Source organism: Sorex fumeus, unplaced genomic scaffold (genome assembly GCF_029834395.1).
Source record: "Sorex fumeus unplaced genomic scaffold, SorFum_2.1 ptg000086l, whole genome shotgun sequence".
NCBI lineage: Eukaryota > Metazoa > Chordata > Mammalia > Eulipotyphla > Soricidae > Sorex > Sorex fumeus.
The window spans coordinates 38,975,186-38,983,971 of NW_026606143.1; the positions used below are offsets into that span (position 1 = coordinate 38,975,186).

The 8,786-nt window shown below is 44.8% G+C and overlaps 1 pseudogene; it reads left to right on the plus strand.

Moving 5' to 3' along the window:
- LOC130039299 (60 kDa heat shock protein, mitochondrial-like) overlaps nucleotides 1–6,318 on the plus strand; it is a 40,840-nt pseudogene extending 34,522 nt beyond the window's left edge.
- Nucleotides 6,319–8,786: the final 2,468 nt, after the last annotated feature.

Consider the following 8,786-nt stretch of genomic DNA (forward strand, 5'->3'; position numbering starts at 1 on the left):
CCACCACCATGGATCCCAGTATCCCTACCACGCTCATCCCCCCATCCCACCCTGCCTCTGTGGCAGGGCATTTCCTTTTGTTCTCTCTCCTTTTGGGTGTTGTGTTCCACAAAAGAGGCATTGAGTGGCAATCATGTTCGGTCCATAGTCTACTTTCAGCATGCATCTCCCATCCTGGGAGGATCCTCCAAACACCCTTTTTTGGTGCTCCCTTCTCTATCTGAGCTGCCCTTTCCCCTAGAATGCCCGGCTGGCCTCTAAGCCATGGAGTAATCCTCCTGGTACTGATCTCGCCAGCCCTAAGATTTTAGCAGCCTCTCCTTACTCATCTTTCCCAACACTGCCATACTGGACGCTCTTTCAGGGTCAGGGGAATGAGACCTATTATTGTTACTGTTTTTGGCATATCAAATATGCCACGGGGAGCTTGACAGACTCTGCCCACCCACCCCCACCGCGAGATATTAGGTACTGGAGCAGAACTGGGTGGAGGGGAGGGTGGAAAGGAGACCAGCCTCGAGCAAGTTAGGCTTGGGTTCCCAAGAGGCAGTCCAACAGAGAGAGCGAGCAGAAAACTGATTTCAGCGTCTTTTCACTCCGAGGAGTGGGAGAAGCAGGTTTGGTCCGAATAGACGTTGTATTTGAAGCTATGGGGAGCCAAGTGTAGGTGGAAAAGAATTGAGAGCTCCTTGCTCTTGGCAGGTCTGTCATTTCAACCTACTTTCTGTGCTTCCCGATTCCCACCAAGAGATTAATGGCAGCAAATTTAAAGTGGGAAGAGGTTAATGGAGCCTTCCAGTGGTCATATTTAGCATCCAGCCCTATTACAGTTGTCTTCCAAATTAATTTTACTTTGTTATATGACTGCCAAGGGGACAGACTAAGAGGAAGGTGGTAGGGAATCTAGGGTCACTGATAGAGGGAAGGGGGCACTGATGGTGTGATTGGTGTTGGAACATTGTTTGCCTGAAACAACTCTCTTATGAATAACTATGTAAATCACAGTGTCTTAATAAATTTTTAAATCCTGTCACTGTTACTGTCCTCCCATTGTTCATCGATTTGCTCGAGTGGGCCCAGTAATGTCTCCATTGAGACAATTGTTACTGTGTTTGGCATATCGAATACGTCATGGGGAGCTTGCCAGGCTTTAAATCCTAAGAAAATAAAATGCAAAAAATACCACACAAAGAATTCATTTTACCCATGGCCACACACATTTTGTTGGAAACCCCTAAATGGAGGCCGACGCAGCAAAGAAGATTGCCGTGTTCAGAAGCCGTGGTATGCGTGCAGAGTAAATGAAATAGTGCTCAATGCTTCTATTTCTGAAGGTGGAGAACTGTGCCCCATGTTTTAAAATGTCTCTTCAAAACGTGGTAGTTTCAAAAGTTAAACATCCCAACAACCTCAGACTCTTCCCCAAAAGAAGCAGCCTCAGTCTCCCAATCTGCTGAGTCTACACCCTAACTGTATTTTTTGGACAACTCTGTAAGACACACAAAAAAACCTTAGTGATAGAGCCAGGGAAGTAAGTGTTTATTTTTATTCATGACTTCAAAAAAATACACCATCAAAAACAGAAATACTCTTCCTTTGATCATGGTGCAAATACAACGTACCCAGTTCACTTTAACTCTTATGATGAAAGAAATTCAGATCAGGAAATTCAGACTTTGTGACAAATGTGGAAATGGTGGAGTCAGATGGAACCCAGATTATTGGATTGACTCCTGAACATAAACTTCATCCAGGGACCCCGGTCAGAGAATTTAACATGGGGCAACACAAAATAAGGACCATCAGAGCATGGTGGTACCAGCAGACCCCATGGAGGTAAAGGACAGTGGAGTGCTCTGGCCAGTATATATCTCCTAAGTGACCCTGATGTTCTGGACTCCAGGATTAAAATCCTGTTTGATGAAAGCAAACAGATTGGTGCCTAGGGGCCGACTGTCAACTTTGCTCCCAACTGGTTTTCCATGGGCCCTCTTTTCCGTGGGACTCTGTCACCACTTGTCAGATAAAACATGGAATTTATTTCCAGAAGAAGTCAACTGAAAGGAAGGGAGAAGCCAGATTGTCATCTCCTTCGAGCATTTGTAGACAGACAGCTTTTAAATAGAAGTGGAGACGTGGGATTCTGAAAGCTGCACGGGAACAGGGCGTCCTGGTCAGAGATTCCTCTCAAAAGAGAAACTCCTGTTCTGTCTCTTGAAGGGCTCTCGGGGGAGGGTGGTGTTCAGGAAAAGGCTGGTTTCTTCCTTACGTGTGAAATTGTAATGTCACGTCAGCCGAGCCACCGGCCTCCAGACTGATTGGCTACTTCATTGCCGTGGAATACAGAGTCCAAGAAGCAAGTGGTGCATGTGCCTTTGGGCTGGGAACTGAGACTATCCAGCAGTATATCTCGATCTTAGAACCATCCTTCAGAGATTCAGATAATTGGTCCAGGCTGTGGCCTGGCCATGGGATTAAGAGCTCCCTGATGACTGCAGTGTGCAGCCCCAGGCTGGGAATCATTGATCCAGAGGGATGGCAGTCCCTTTGCAGCAACCACAGGAGGCATGGGGCTCTGATCTTGCCATTGCTTCAGTGGGTCGAGTTCAATGACAGAGGAACTAGTTCTTTTTCCTAATAAACTGTTCAGGTATAAACCCAAACTTTCCCTGAGCAGTAGCGGGAATTGTACGGGTTTTTACTTTGTGATTTGCCTCTCTGTGTTGTCTCCATATTTGCTTTCGAAGGGAGAACTAGTGATTTCACCGCTCTCTGCTTCAGTGTTATTATTATAAAGCTAGGCCCTGTGTTCAGTGATGGGAACTCTGGTTAGTAGCTCGTGTTGTTCTTGAGGTGCTACTGATAGTTAATGAACCCATGGGGTGCCGCTGAGATAGCATTCCAGAAACTGTTAAAAAAAATAACAAGAGCGAGTGTATGAACCGTTATGATGCATGCATTCTGGCATGGCCGTGTTGGACTCTGGCAGGGACCCTCACCCCTGAGTTAGGGTAACTCCAGCCGTTCTTCATAGAAAGGGTTCTGGTATAATTTAATATGACAGATATAGAATATGTGAACACTGTCACTGTCCTCCCGTTGTTCATCGATGTGCTCAAGCGGGCCCAGTAACGTCTCCATTGGAGACTTTGTTGTTACTGTGTTTGGCATATCGAATACATCACAGGGAGCTTGCCAGGCTCTGCTGTGCGGGCGAGATACTCTCGGTAGCTTGCCGGGCTCTCTGAGAGGGGCAGAGGAATCGAACTCGGATTGGCCATGTTGGCTGCGTGCAAGGCAAACGCCCTACCGTTGTGCTATCGCTCCAGCCCATGTGAACACACTCCAAGTATATAAAGGAAGGTGTTGTTATCTTTACTAGTCTTCTACGTGTCTGCACATATCCCATATCCCTACGTATATAAATAAAAAGGCCCTCCCGTTGATCATCGATTTGCTCGAGCGGGCCCAGTAACGTCTCCATTGGAGACTTTGTTGTTACTATGTTTGGCATATCGAATACATCACGGGTAGCTTGCCAGGCTCTGCCATGCGGGCGAGATACTCTCGGTAGCCTGCCGGGCTCTCCGAGAGGGGCGGAGGAATCGAACTCGGGTCGGCCATGTTGGCTGCGTGTAAGGCAAACGCCCTACTGCTGTGCTTTCGCTCCATATCCCTATGTAACTTTAACATTGGTTGCTCTGGGATTTTCTAAGACCATTTTCTGCATATTATATATAGTTCATCACTCATCAACCTTTCATGCATATACCATTCTCAGTGTTCCAATGAAGATGCAAATTCTGTAGATCTGGATGGGACCCGGGATTCTACATTATTTCTAATTTTTTTAGTTTCAGTACCTCAGATGATACTGAGGCTCATGATTCATGGACGGCCTACATGTCTAGTGAACATTATTAATCCTCAGAATATTTATTTTGTATATTTTGGGGGGTATCTAATTTGTGACTCAAACATAAACATGTCAGATGGGTGTGGTGTTGGAATTATATCTATGAGAAAACATTATCAATAGTAATGTAAAGGGTAAAGGTAAAGGCCCTCCCGTTGTTCATCAATTTGCTCGAGCGGGCCCAGTAACGTATCCATTGGATCAATAGTAATGTAAACCTAACAATTAAAAATGAAAGCATGTATTCAATGTTACCTCAAAAATTATAAGAAATGGGAGCCAGAGTGATAGCACAGTGGGTAGGGCATTTGCAAATGCCCTTGCACGCGACTGACCCAGATTCGATCCCCGGCATCCCTTATGGTCCCCTGAGCACTGCCAGGAGTAATTCCTGAGTGCAAAGCCAGGAGTAACCCCTGAGCATTGCCGGGTGTGACCCCAAAAAGGAAAAAAATTATAAGGAACATCAAATTAAAAGATTTAGGGACACTCGTCATCACCCTCAGCCTGTCTTGCTGCCTGCATGTTCTGCTGCCATCTCACAGAAAGGCTTCCATTACCCAGTCTTCTGCCAGATTCTACAGCACTGGCTCCTCATCTCTCTTGTCCTTATGCCAGAAATGTCAACTTTGATGCAGATGCCCAGGCCTTAAAGCATCAAGGTATTGCTGTAACTGTGACTCTGGGGCCAAAGGGAAGGATAGAGATTAGTGAGTAGGGTTGGGGAATTCTCAAAGTAACCAAAGGTGGTGTAACTGCTACTTGCTCTATTGACTTAAATATAAGTATCGAAATCATGGTGCCAAACTTGTTAAAAAGTCATTGCCAATAGCAAATGATGAGGCTGGGGATGGTACCATTACTGCTACCGTACTGGCACAATCCATTGCCAAGGAGGGCTTTTAAATGATTAGCAAATGTGCTAATTCAGAGGAATTCAGAAGAGGTGTGATGCTGTAATTACTGAACTTAAGAAACAGTCTCAACCTGTGACAACTCTTCAAGAAATTGCCCGGGTTGCTACAGTTTCTTCAAATGGCGACAAAGAAATTGGCAGTATCATTTCTGAAGCAATGAAAAAGGTTTGAAGAAAGTGTATGATCACAGCAAAGGAAGGAAAAACTCTGAATGATGAATTAAACATTATTGAAGGCTTGAAATTTGACTGAGGATATATTTATCCATGGGCAGGGTGTTTGCCTTGCACGTGGTCAACCCGGGTTTGATTCCTCCATCCCTCTCGGAGAGCCTGGCAAGCTTCTGAGAGTATCCCGCCCGCATGGCAGAGCTTGACAAGCTCCCTGTGGCATATTCGATATGCCAAAAACAATAGCAAGTCTCACAGTGGAGATGTTACTGGTGCCCACTAGAACAAATCGATGAACAACGGGATCACAGTGAAAGTGACAGTGACTTTATTATTACCTCTAATGGTCTGAAGTGTGAATTCTAACAGATGCCTACGTTCTATGGAGTAAAAAAGAAAATTTCTAGTATCCATTCCATTGTACCTGCTCTTGAATTGACAAATGCTGACTTTGAGCCCTTGATCATAATTGCTCAAGATCTTGATAGACAGCCTCTCTGTAGACTTGCTTTAAATAGACTTATGGGTTGGAGCAATAGTACAGCACATAGGGCATTTGCTGTGCACGCAGTCAACCCAGGTGCAATCCCTGGCATCCCATATTGTCCCCTGAGTTCTGTCAGGAGTTATCCCTGTGCACAGAGCCAGGAGTAAGCCCTGAGCACCGTTTTGGTGTATCCCCAAAATAAAAGAAATAGGCTTAAAAGTTGATATTCAAGTCATAGCAGTCAAGGCTCCAGATTTGGGTGACAATAGAAATAACCAGCTTGTAAACAGGGTGATTGCTACTGGTAGTGTTGTATTTGAAGCAGAGGGATTGATTCTAAATCAAATCTTGAAGATGTTCAGCCACATGACAGGGAAAATTGGAGAGGCCACTGTAACTAAAGATACTGCAGTGCTCTTGAATGAAAAAAATCACGAGTCAAATTGAGAGACGTACTCAATTAATCACCAATCAATTAGATGTCACAAGTGGTGAGTGTGAAGAAGAAAAACTGAATGAAAGCCTGGCAAAACTTTCAGATGGAATGGTTGCACTGTTGAAGTGAGCAAAAAGGAAGAGTTACAGATGCCTTCAGTGCTACACAGCGGCTGCTGAAGAAGGTATTGTTCTGGGAAGGGGTTATGTGATTCACTGCATTCCAGCTTCAGAGTCATCCGCTTCAGCTAATGAAGATCAGAAAACTGACATAGAAATGATGAAAAGAACACACAAGATTCCAGCATGACTATTTCTAAGAATGCAGGTGTTGACGTATCATTGAGGTTTAGAAATTTTTGTAGAGTTTTCCGGAAGTTGATTATTTTGTGAGTAGCACTGTAGCACTGTCCTCCCATGGTTCATCGATTTGCTTGAGTGGGCCCAGTAATGTCTCCACTGTGAGACTTGTTACTGTGTTTGCCATATTGAATACATCTCGGATAGCTTGCCAGGCTTTGCCGTGTGGGCGAGATACTCTTGGTAGCTTGCCAGGCTCTCTGAGAGGGGCGGAGGAATCGAACTCGGGTCAGCTGGGTTGGCCTCGTGCAAGGCAAACACCCTACCCGCTGTGCTATTGCTCCAGTTGTTTTGTGAGTATGGTGAAAAAAAGGAATCACTGATCCAACGAAGGTTTTAAGATCTACTTTATTGGATGCTTTGGATGTGTGATCTCTCTGTTTACTACAACAAAAGTTTTGTTATAGAAATTTTAAAGAAAATCTTGCAATGGATTTAATGGAAAATGATAAAGGAAGTGGCATGTTCTAATTCTTAGAACAGGACGTCACTGTTATTACTGAACTGTGAGAAGAAGCTCAAGGTATACATGCATAATAACTTCAGAGCAGTCAGTTGAAGAAAATAACAGGAAAAGGCTGGCTGGCTGGTGGTTTTTTAAAAGTGTATCACAACTTTGCTCACGTGTTTATAATAATGTTAATGGTTATTATTTTGATGTACAATTACTATACCTCACCATCACCAAAGTAAGATTGGCTGATGATTAAGAAAATCACCATAATCATCAGTTTACTGGTTTCAGTTGACAACATATAATGGTTTACTGCTGTAAGTGTTCATGCACATTGATCATTAATTTTGCATTTTTGAATAAAGGGAAATTTATACATTCAAAGTAAATAAAACACTTAAGAAAAAGCCTGGAGTAAAAACCACTTTTAAAAATATAAATATATGCACCATATATTACTTTTACAACTTTAAATCAAGCTTTAAAAATATGCAAATTGCAGGCTGGAGATACAGTCCCCAGGTTAAGGATCTTGCTTTGAATGCAGCCGAGTTCATTAGATCTCAGCCCTGCATATATCCCCCTGAGAACTGTGAGGAGTGACCCCTGAGCACAGAGCCAGGAGTTAGCCAGGTGCCGCTCCCACCCCAAAGAAAAAGTTTTGTAGATTGGGACCTGGGGGCAGCATAGTGACAAAAAGCATGTACCTTGTAAGCATGAGACAATGGATTTGATCCCCAAGCCCACCTGCATGTGTCAAGCACAGTCCCAGAAGTTATGTGATTTGGGACCCCTAGTGCCTCAATGGGCTGGAGCAATAGCATAGCGGAGATGAAGCGATAGCAAAATGGGTAGGGTGTTTGCCTTGCATGTGGCTGACCCGGGTTCGATTCCACTGTCCCTCTTGGAGAGCCCAGCAAGCTACTGAGAGTATCCCACCCACATGGCAGAGCCTGACAAGCTCCCTATGGCATATTCTATATGCCAAAAACAGTAACAATAAGTCTCACAATGGAAACCTTACTGGTGCCCGCTCGAGCAAATCGATGAACAGCGGGAGGACAGTGCTACAGAGCAGTGCAGTGCCACAACAGTGCTCTTCTGCTAAGTGTGCGAGCAGTACAGCTAAATTATACACACCTTCCACGAACAAGGAGCAAAACCAGGTCTGTATACAACCAGTGAGCGTATGTGTGAATATAATTAAAGTTTGGCTGGAGCGATAGCACAGTGGTAGGGTGTTTGCCTTGCACACAGCCAACATGGCCGACCCGAGTTCGATTCCTCCGCCCTTCTCGGAGAGCTCGGCAAGCTACCGAGAGTATCTCACCCGCAGGGCAGAGCCTGGCAAGCTCCCCGTGACGTATTCGATATGCCAAAAACAGTAACAACAAAATCTCCAATGGAGACGATATACGCTATGCCAAACACAGTAACTACAAAATCTCCAATGGAGACGTTACTGGGCCCGCTCGAGCAAATCGATGATCAACGGGAGGGCCTTTACTTTTACTTTTAAGCCCCTTTCCCTCATCCTTCTCGACTTTGACCGTGAGTGTGGAAAGGTAGGACTACAGCTGAATCTTACGAAGACAATGTTTATGAGAAACAGCCTCATTCCTGATGCCCCATTCGCTCTCAATGAAACGACCATCTCCGAATGCAACAGCTGTGTGTACCTAGGTCGAGAGGTCAACATAACAAATGACCTGGCACCCGAGCTGCGCAGGAGGAAGAGAGCGGCTTGGAACACCTTCAAGAACGTCTAAGAAATAGCTAAGAGGAGGAAGAACCTCCGGCTCTGGGCACATCTCTTTGATTCCACTGTTCTTCCTGCATTAACATATGCCTCAGAGACCTGGGCCCTACGCAAACAGGATGAGAACGCTATTCAGGTCTCCCAAAGAAGAATAGAAAGAGCTATGCTTGGAATATCATGTTTCACTCAAATGAGAGAAAGAATCCGGAGTTCTGACATCTGTCAACGATCAAGAATCAGGGACGCTGTCTCATTTGCCAAGGTGTCAAAAATCAGATGGGCTGGTCA